Source organism: Polypterus senegalus, chromosome 5 (assembly GCF_016835505.1).
Source record: "Polypterus senegalus isolate Bchr_013 chromosome 5, ASM1683550v1, whole genome shotgun sequence".
NCBI classification, from domain to species: domain Eukaryota; kingdom Metazoa; phylum Chordata; class Cladistia; order Polypteriformes; family Polypteridae; genus Polypterus; species Polypterus senegalus.
In genome coordinates, this window is record NC_053158.1 from 128,732,874 (window position 1) to 128,744,736 (window position 11,863).

An 11,863-nucleotide genomic window follows, 5' to 3' on the forward strand; every position below is an offset into this window, starting at 1 on the left:
TGGTACACTTGAGATATTTGATCACATTTGCTTACTCTGAGGTCGATGAACTTCCTCATACGTGTGTTTGTTGAGAAGTTCTTTAGGACTGGGTACCTTCATCTGTCATGCTGCATAATATGTCATGAACTCTTTTAGGGCTTTTTTTTTTCCTTTTCTTTTGAAGCAGTAGTTTCACACATAAATCAACATAAAATGCCTATTTCTGACAAATGAGCCTCTACAATATGTAAATTGACATACTTAAAACATTCGTATTGCATACCTACTTTCTCATCACTCATCAGCTGAAAGGCACTTTCTGAAAAAAGAAGCCTGAAGTAGTCGAGTGGCAGGTAATCTGTAGTGCCCACCAGTATGCTGTGTTGTTTGGTGGAGTCCAGTAGCCATCTTGCCTCCCACTAATCTCTGTCTGTGTAGTCCTCCCAGGGCGAACGTTGCTGTAGACGTGTCAGCTACACGAGCAGGTTCAGCACTACGATCAGCTAGGAACCAATTAGCTGTGTGCAGATCAACTTATGTTGGGGGCATCAAAATCAACGTTTGTGTAGACCTCCCAGGCAAATGTTTCTGTAGTCACCTCAACCGCATGATTAGCTGGGGACCAATCAGCTGATACAGGTACTTGACTTTTGTTTTTGATTCCCAGATCACTTGCATCAAATTCAGAGTTCGATAAGTCAAAGTCTGATTTAGCAATAATACACAATAAATAAATAAATAAACTAAATAAATAATATGCACAGAGTTTTTTGTTTTGCACATTCGCCGATGTCTAGACGTTGTTTACACTATGCTATTCATGCACACACAGGCATTAAACATCAAGTCAACAAATCTAATAGTCTCCCCAGCAAAGAGGGTCTACCTATAATGTAACAGTGAGTTTTATCGATGATTACAGCTTTTACCACCCTCAACCCTTTGTGTCGACAAAAGTCAACATCCACCCTTAAAAGAGTTAAAGAAAGCTAAGTTATTTCTCCTATGTGATTTCTTACCACCATATCACTAAGTGAGGGGTATCGCCTTTTTATATTATATCTACAGTATATAGTTTTGGGTTATGTAACATGCCGCAATTACAAAAGAACTTATTCCAACAAAGGAGCTAGCGCCCCCTCCTGGACACACTCATGTGGAATGTGTTTTGCCATTCTTTCTGCCCAGTTTGTGAATTATGTTGGAAGACAATACTTCAAAGACAATACTTGGGAGAAAGATCTCAACAGACAGTATTGCGCTGTCCTCCATTGAGACTGGAGTGTGCATGTGGAGACATTTGTCTGCAGGAAGTAGGAAAGGGTGGTAAAAAAGAATACCTGGGACAGGGTTCCTGTGTTCTGCGTTTTCCTGTGGAAAAGCACACTAATGTGTATGATAGTGCATTTTTATGTGTCTTCATACAGGTTAGACTATCAGTGATTTTACTGGTGTTCTGTGGATCAAGGTTATTATCATAAATCAAAACTAAAACAAAGACAAACTATTAATAAAAAATGCTTTCATATCCTGCAAGAAAATAATTAACAAATCCAAGGTGGATATAAAACTATACAATATTATTAATATAGCCAAAAAGTCTAACTGGAAAAAATTAACAAATTACCTGAATATATTTTCAGATCTTGAGACAATTAGATATAGACACAGGGCTAAGTTTGACTGGCAGCTCCAGAATTAACCAGAAAAGATGAATAATTATTTCTTTATTGTTTTTCTAAGAAATAGATAGATAGATAGATAGATAGATAGATAGATACTTTATTAATCCCAAGGAGAAATTCACATACTCCAGCAGCAGCGTTATGATTAAAAAAAAAATATTCTGCATGTTAGACTTGTGGATCTTTTTTAACCCCTTTACCATAATGCCAGATTGTCCAACCTGGACACGCTTATCCTTGAGTTTATGCACCACCACGGAGTAGTGCCTAGCGATAGAGTGTGGGTGTTGACACTCCATTTTTGGTGACAAGGCAAGCTGAATATGGGTGGTCAGAATGGATCCCTGAAGAATACCACATTTAAGAGGAGCATGCACTAGACGAAAAAGAGGAATTTAAAGTCGCTGAAATGTTTCTACCAGTTAAATATGACCTGAACCAGTTAAGAGCAGCCCCTTTAAGCCCAACAAGATGTTCAAGCCGCAACAGCAATATCTCATGGTCAATAGTGTCAAAGGCAACAGTCAGGTCCAGGAGGACAAGGGCTGCAGCGCCACCTGAGTCAGTAATAATGGAGATGTCATTGAATACTTTCAGGAGGGCCATCTCAACACCATGATAACGCCTAAAGCCAGATTGATAGATCTCAAATAAATTATTGGAGTTAAGGTGATCAACCAGTTGATTATAAGTAATTCTAATATTTTAGCCAGAAAAGGCAATTGGGAAATTCGGCGAAAATTGGCTAAAACTCCAGGATCTAATTCTGCCTTTTTTAGACGGGGACGCACCGCAGCATGTTTAAAAACTGAGGGCCCAACCCCCACTAATATAAGCATTGATAATGGCTAGTAAAGATGGGCCCAAAACATCAAAGGCTTCCACTAAGAGGCATGGTGGTACAATATCAAGAGGACTGGGAGCTGGTTTAAGGGTGTCAATAATTCTTTTTAGCCGTAAAAGTGAAACAGGATCAAAAGATTCGAATACACCATGATTAACAGTAGGAAGTAATTGGAACAATACCACCGTGAATTTTATCAATTTTATTGACAAAGAATGAAAGAAAGTGCTCACATGAAAGAACAGTGCTATTTAATCCCATCACAGAATGAGGGTGAATGGAGGCATTAATTGAATTAAATAAGACCCTAGGATTCTTAGAATGACGGGAAACTAAATCAGCGAAGAAATTATGTTTAGGTTTCCTAACTGCACCATTTGGAAGTATGAATAAGGAAGTCCTAAAAATCTGTTTAGAAACAATCAGTCTAGCTTTTTTCCAACGCCGTTCAGCAGTTCGACTGGCGTGGTGCAGCGATCGCGTAGTTTCATTTAGCCAGGGAGCAGGTCTTCCCTTATTACAGCGTATCTTGAGCGGAGCAATTGAGTCTAAAACCGTTTTACAAGAATTACATTCTAAGACAGAATCATTGATACAATCATATTGGACATGCACATCAAGACTAGAGAATATGGTTTTAAAATCGGATATAATAGAAGGATTTAAAAAGTGAGAGCAGCGTGGGGGACAGCTAGTTGTTGGGACATCAACAGTAATATTCAAATTCATCATTATAGAAAAGTGATCAGTAAAAGAAACATCGCATAGATCAATATCATTGACTGCAATATCACTTGTAAGAACGAGATCAAGGGTGTGACCGAGAGACTGAGTTGGCGTATTAATATGCTGGATAAAATCAAGTAAGTCCAATAGTGATAAAAAGTCATCAACAAAAGGTTTCAATTGACAACAAACGTGAATGTTAAAATCACCAACAATAAATACTTTGTCATGGGAGAGGGTGATATTAGCCAGGAGATCAGAGAATTCAGAAATGAAGATATCATTAATTACAGGAGGTCTATAAACCATGGCAAACAACAAAGAAGGGGAGCTGCATGCACTTCGAAAAGTTGCAATTCAAAGCTGCTAAACGGACCCTTTGTAAGGCTCTGACACAAGAACATACTTTTAAAACAGTGGCAATGCCCCCACCACGACGAGTCAGCCAAGGAGAGTTTAAAAATGAATAACCTGATGGTACCAACTCAGTAAATCATGAAGAGTCATCATTTAAAATCCAAGTCTCTGTGATGAAGAAGAAATCCAGATTATGTGAGGTAATAACGTCTTGCAGAATAAAAGTTTTATTAGACACTGATCTCAAGTTCAAGAAAGCAGCCTTGATAGAGGTAGAAGAGCTTGTTGCGGGATGAGCATGGGTGAGTATGCAAAGATTAGCAGCGTTTAGGAAAAGTGATGCCGCCTTAAAATGGAGAAATTCAATCCGGTGTCCAGTGCCCATGAACCAGGGATGGAGTGCTGTGCAGGAGAAGCTGGGTTGTAGGCGACTCGCAGGCATCAGGAAACCAAACTCTGGGACTTGAGTCGCCATTGTTTAATGGCATTACCGGCTCTTTTTCCACGGCGGCTGCGGGTGCGTTTGCATCTCCGAGAGGCACTCAGCTCACTGATACAGGTGAAAACCGGCGTCCAGGTAAAGAAGTCAGCAGATGAATAAAACAAATGTGGAGGATCACACAATATCCCAACAGGAGATGAAAACTGAGAGGAAAGCAAGCAAGAAAAAATGTTAAGTAAAGAATCACGATTGTAGGACAGTGGTCGTTGAGATAAACTAATACAACAAAAAACAAAGATAAAACATAGATTAGCGAGACAAGCAGACGGCCAGCCACACCAGTCGGCACCATCTTGTTAATATGAGATATCTGATGTATCTGATACAGATCACTTCTTACAGAATGTCAGTCTGTTCATAAATGATGTCATGTGAGCTGAAATTGTGACTGAGTCCAAAATACCTGCACATACTGAAACTAAATCAGAGGGTGCAGATGTGGTGTGATGTCAGTTATATCAAGCTGCTGGCTTTCTTAGCATTCTTGCATATCAAGGCCTAAGTCCAATAGCCCAAAGTTGAAATTTGCTGGTCAAAAAATACATTACCTTATGAAGTGAAAAACATTTCAGCTTATTTCTGAGGTGTCAACATCAATTTTATTATCAACATCTTACTTGTTACTTTGCACATAAGAAATAATTTTGAAAATAAAACTAGTCTTTGACACACTGATAGAGAGATTCACTAGGAGTACAGACCTGAATACAGCAGAATATTATTGTTGACTAATCACACTTTTTTACTGAGTTGCACTGGCACTGTGCATTGGCACTGGCCCTACTGAACAGATGGTGAAGTTTATTGGTAGCTTGACAAGTGTGCCTAGAAAAAATAAACCTACTAATGTATTGTGACAGATAAGGGGCAGTATCGCTCCCTTGAACCCCTGTCCATAACTCCAGACACCAGGTAAAAATCCAATAATCGACTTTATTTTTATGCCACAGTGCACAAAGCACCCTCTCCTCCACTATACTCATACAAATCACAATAATAAACACAATAATCCAATCCTCCAACTCCCAGACGCGTTGCCACCCTTCCACCCAGCTCAGCTCGCCGTCTGGGAGCTCCCACAATCCTTTTATTGTCCCTGACCTGGAAGTGTTCCAATCCCCAGTCCATGTGATCCTTTATCACTTCCGGGTCAGATAAAAAGTCCTTTTCTTCACCCCGGAAGCACGTCATTCCCCTTGTCCATGTGACTCGGATGTACTTCCGGGGCGTAGGGTAAATAACCGTAGTTCCACACTGCAGCGTCACCTAGTGGCCCCCATGGCATCCATCAGGGCTGTGTATAAAAACTGCAATGTCCAAAATGCCCTGCTGGTCTTCGGGAAACCTCCATACTGCAGGGAGGGCTCCACCTGGCGGCTTGGGGGTATTGGCCGGGATAAATGGCCGGCCATACACCACAGTATATATATATATATATATATATATATATATATATATAGTGACAAAATGACTCCAGACAGATAAAAAGGTTTGGGGCAGCCACCCATATATTATTTTCCTGGCTGTAAAAGGTATGAAATAATCGAGTTGTTACAGCACTGAGTCTAAAACAGAACTCAATATGTGGAGGTAACATGGCGGTTTTAAAGGCTGGTTTAGGAAATTATGTCATTTATGCTGGAACCAGAAGTGACATCTCCGGGGACTGGAAGCGACGTCATCAGTGGCACCGGAACCTGACGGGATTTCCTGGGTAAGTTCTGCAAGGGATTGAGAGAGACAGTCAGCACACTCTTCCACCCCCCTGGTCTGATGTAGCATTACCATTACTCAAGCCCTTTAGCTGTCTCCTAATCGCACATTTGTGATAATATATACTATATATACAGTATTATACAGTATATTATTATATTATTGTAATAATATATATTACTTTTATCCTTGTTTTTATTTTGTAATTTGTTTTACATTCACAGCAGAACATACATGCTATTGAGAAAGTAATATTGTGCCACAATGCTTTAAAATATTTCTCATTCTTTATATAGAACATAATCTCATATGCTGTTTCTGTCATTCTGTATCTGAACATACACCTATAACCCTTGACACATCATACTTATTTTTCTGTTCCCACTTAAAAATAAAGGTGCCTAAGTGGTTGTTGAGAGCAGGGCCATAAGGAAACCAGCGTTGAATCCCAAAAGAACCATCCACATGATGGATCCAGAAAGAGCCTTTATTTTGTTAAATCATGTCAAAATAACCATCTATACATGATAACAGATTTGTAAATACCAGTGGGTTTCCTGATTTTATAAGAACTATTTCTGCATACCATAACACAGGCTTGGTCCCTCCTTTCTTGCTCTGATTTTATCCTGCTAGGTAGCCTACCATACTTTAACTATTTCTGTTTTGTTCACATATTAGGAACTATTTCAGACCGTAAAGAACCAAATTTATATGCAAAGAGCTCTTCCCAGAATGAAATGGTTCTTTGTAAAGAAAGGAGTCTTTGAGGAACCACACAACCCAATATAGTGCCATTAAAATGCTGCTAAGTTTAAAAGTGTAGTTGGACCCTGAACAATGATTCAAGCCTAATGATCATATCTGTTTGAACACAGTAGAATCTATTTTCTGATTTTTCATAATTTTTTGAGCCTGCAGGTGGCAAAATTATGCGCATAAATTCCAGACAGCTTTAGATATTACCATGGGTGGTGTAATGTCTATGTATTGTGAATTTTTTCAAAACTGGCAATTGTAAGTGAATTGTCTTTGAGCAGGGTATTGTCATGTGTTGTACAGACTATGGGTAAATATCTCACAAATGTCCAAATTTGCCTACCAAGTCATTACAAGTCATTACAAATTGCCAATGTGGATGCCTCCAGGAAAACGTTTCTTGTGCTTGCTCTTTTGGGAAACAGAAAACCACTAAGCAATGCATTGTGTACTATTTTGTGCATCTAAACACCATAGTAACATGTCCACAGATAGAAGTTGGGCTACGCTGTGTGTACAACTAATTTAATTAGACACAAATAGACAGAAGTGCTAATAACCAATATAATACTACAGCTTTTACTACAGTTTGTGGTGTGTGTTGCCATTTTGGATTAATGTCATAATCTGAGGTCAGACAAATTCAGACTTGACAGACTAGCCCTGAGTTTCCAAGGAGGAAATCTTACTTGTGGGGGCGTTCCATTTGAAAATTCCTACTAGGAATTTAAAAAGTCTGACTCAAATGGAAAACAGCAATATAATGTGCTGCACAAGTAAATGTCATAGTGGGGATGCAAGAAATGTAAATTGTGCAATGGAGAGAGAAGCATTCATCTAGTTTTATGTTTTTTGCAATTTTAGGCTACTTTAGCAGTTTATTGTTGCTTTATTCCAGTTAAATTGTTTGTTTTTGTTTGTTTTTAATGGGATGTACCATAAGCTTTTACTTACAATAGACAAATGCTCTTTCCAAGCCCAAGCTAAACTTCATAATATCTCTTTAATTAGTAATTATAATAACTAAAAATAAAACTGGCACTAATATATATATATATAACATAATACAGAAATATTATTATGAAATAACCAAACCTAACCTGAAAGTATATTATGAAAAATAATATAGAATTAGAAAATAACTGTGATAAAGGCAAACACTGATAACCCTGCTGTGATTACCTGTATTAAGTAGCCCTCAGAAATTAAAGAAAGGTTCACAGGTGTGAATAAGCACTAAGTGTTTTTGTTCTCCACTGATTTTTCCTGTACTGACAAAGAAAGAAAGAAAGAAAGAAAGAGCAATACATTCTTGAATTTCTGATGAACTTTAAAAGGCTTTATATGCTTTGCACGTACAGTAGATTAATTTAGTGGAGGTTTTTCTTGGAATTGTCAGAAGTTGTCTACCAGGTGCTGTCCATAAGGACAATTATATGGAAGAGAAAGCCCTTGGCTATAACCACTACTACTACTGTCTGAGGATCCTTTACTGGCCTATTTCACAGACTAGTTAACGTTGGCTCATTATTTCTCAAATAGTTCCTTTAATGCATGGCAATGTTCTCTGCCATTTAGAAGTACAAGTCCTTGGCTATCAACAGTGGCACATTTTACTGTTTCAACTACAATTGCAACTGAATCCATAATGTGTTTATCTATGTACAGTGTGCACATGTCAATAAACCTGAATTTGAATCAGGCTGTTAAATATGGAGCAGCTCCAGACACAATCACCTTAAATGCCTTTTTTGCTATTAGCTATACTTTCACATTTACTGAGTAATGCATGGGACACTGCCCTACTTTATGGTATAACTAATCTTTAGTCATGATCACTGCCTTTTTGAAAAAGAGCATGAAATTGAAACGTACCCTTTTATTTTAAAGAAAAACACAATTGTAATGCACATAATTGACCAAAGAATTAGTTCTGCATTTGACTCCTTTCTATGTTTTAATACTATATCTATTAAGTTCTTCTAGAATAAACTTTGCCAAAATAAATCCGTACACCATAAGTAGCTTCATTGGGTATTTTACTTACAACTTCTCTAGTCTTTGTGTATTAGTGGAGATTAATAACACTATTTTCAAAAAATAAAATTCCTTCAAATTGCAAACAGATATAGGAGATTAAATATGTTGAATAGAGTATTAATCCCAGATCTAAAATGAAATGTGTACAAAAGAACAAAAGAAAAGGAAAGTTGATGCCACCTCTTACATTCTAGACACTGTTCCTTGATTTTCATATTGTATGCAGCCCGGCACAAACAGTGAACCTCAACTTTTGCCAGCCTTGATTGTGTTTTCTTCCCAGTATTTTCATCTTGGCTTGTTGTCAAATTGGGTCACCTTTTTGTTAAGGCCGTATCCTGATCTGACTCTCTAAGAAATAACAGTCTTCAGGCTGCAACCCTCTGCATATGGCATCAGCAAATGCCAGAGCTGGCAACACATTATGAGTTTTGTAGCTTTTGCATCTATGACAAGGCCTCTTCAGTGATTGTCAATAACATCCATTAACTGAAGAAATCCTTTCCAAAATCCCCTCATTTCAAAACCAGGGCAGAGTAAAACAGACTGAAATGTGCAATATGTGCATTGTCATTGGCAGGAACTTATGCCATTGATATTTAATAATACAGCAGCACTGAGTGATTTTGAAACTGTAATTTTGTATGTATTGTGTTTGTTCTAAAATAGCTGTATTGTTCAAAGTGTTAACTAGTAAACATAATAATGCCCAAATACACATGCTACTCTGACAAACATCAAAGGTATTTTGAATGAAACATCAATGTATAGAATATGCTAATCAGTCTCATACATACTGTATTCAGTCATGATGCCAGAGAACTTTATTAACTTGTATAGCAGCTCTATGCTGATACATCGAGACCATGCCACCTGCATTCAAAAGTATCTGGCTACGCTCCACAACTGAGAGTGCAAGATCATAGATAGATAGATAGATAGATAGATACTTTAATAATCCCAAGGGGAAATTCACATACTCCAGCAGCAGCATAATGATCCAGAGAACGAGTCCGCTTCACATAAAAGAAAGTGATAGGAGTGATCAGTAAATGTACAGCATTATAGCACCTCTCCTCTGCATTCTTGGGGTCAGGGTAAAACATAAGGAACCTACGTCTGACCAGTAGTCGCTATTACAATGAATAGTAATAGTATGAAAAAGTGAGGGTTTAGCCAGTTATCTTACCAATAATCCATCAACCATGTACAGCACCCTCACATGCCAAAGCTACTTTGCCTCAAAATAATTGAATCACAGGTTGACCAATGCCACTGAGACATAACGTTTCACAGCCACATCTTGGCATTACAGATGATTTGGGTATTAATGGAATGCTCACAGTTGACAAAAGCAGCTTCATTCTCACAAGGTGCCCTTATTGCATCATGAATGCAGTAAATTGCACTAGAAACACTACACACTGCTGCAAATTGCACTTCTATGTTGTCAAAAACATGTTATGTTTTAAGTATGTGCAGCCATACCTTGTGAAATCTTAATGTAGCACCTCATCATTCGATTAATGTCTTCCAGCACAGAAGACATGATGAAGTGAAGCTTATATTCCTGGCCTGTCTACCAGTTCTCAAAGAAGTGATAACAGGTAACCAATATAAAGGGAAGAATAACCCAAAAAAGTTCTTCAGTGCAAATATACAGCATTGGCCCTCTTAACAGGGAACTAAAATAGTCTGTACAGTCTGTACATCATATTCATTGCTTTTGAGGTGTAATATATATCAACGCACATTATAATAATGGATGGATGATATGAACTATTACGTGTGCGAGTCGTCATTTAGTTGTTTTTCTCAATTCCTCAATTTCATACATATGGATCAGAGTTGCCGTAAATACACATACAGTATGTCCTCCCATCAAGTTTTCTTTTCTAAATCCCAATGTTTACATGGGAAGCTGCATTGAATGCTTTAGTATAAAAGGTGCATCCAGTAAATGCATAGTCCTTTAGGAGCAAAGATAGTTTAAAGGTTTAAAAACAATTTTTCTCTTTATCTGCATTGGAAATTGCCAAGGAGCTGCTTTTCCATATGATATCAGACATGAATGAGCATTAGGGGAAAATCAGGGTAATTGCCCCCCAAAGTTAGGTTCTGTGTGAAAATTATCAAAACATATTTGTCATATAGGGAAAATGTTTAAGAATGCTGAGCCAGTGACAGTTAATGTTATTCCAAATTTATTTTCAGAAATGTTTAAATATTTTTTACACATATAAGTAATGAAATTTAAGCAACCAAGTGACTGATTTTTGTGATCATTTGTGAGGAAGAAAGGTGGTGAAAAAGTGATTATGTTAATTCCTGATTCATGTTCGTGTGAGTTGCTTTTTCACAGAGTTGTACTGGTGTTTTATTACTGAATTCAAAGCATGTATAGGTATTATATTCTTCTCCAACTGACAAATTGCAATGCAAATTATTCTTTACATTATGTACTACATCCTCAGCTGTTATAAGGAAGTTATTATATTTTGTCTGATGTCCTATAATAATAAATAGACCACCATTTGCTTTAATAGCACACCTTCATTGGACATGTCTGTAGGTTGTTTAACGCTGGTAGCACCGGTAAACTGATTAGGATCCAATGACTCCTCAGGCTCTGTGGCTTGTGGACTTGGGATCTGTCCATGGTAGTTGTGACCAGCAGCCTTCTCTTTTATATAACATCAGCCATTTATAGACATTTTAGGAAAATTATGAGAATTGCTTCCAAAATTTAGTATACTCGAGTCAAATGCATACAAACTCATTTAGATATATTATGCATTCAGTTTATATTTAGGAGGAATTGATACAGTATCCTTTTTTCAAATGTGATCTTGTAATATCCAGGCACTTGCTCTTCCACCGAGTAGTCGAATTACTTGTGGATTATGAGAAAATTCTAAGAAATAGCTCCCTAAAGCTTAGCTCAAACTATGAATGCATACCTCCAGTGCCATGTCTTTTATATTTTAATCGAATAAATTTACTTACTTCATTTGTTTGTCAGATAACGGAATGAGATCACCCACAATAAGTTTATTTCATGTACGTTAACGTGCCCTCGTTTATTCTTCTAAAACTGCTCAGCTTGCTCTTAATGATCACGAATACTGCTGACATTCATTGAATTGTCAGTAAAACGATTGCGTGTAGCGGGGGAACGGGTCATAACTTCTCTCATTCTGTCATAAATAACAAACTGCCAATTGGAATCAGTTCTGCGATCATTCAAAACGCAAT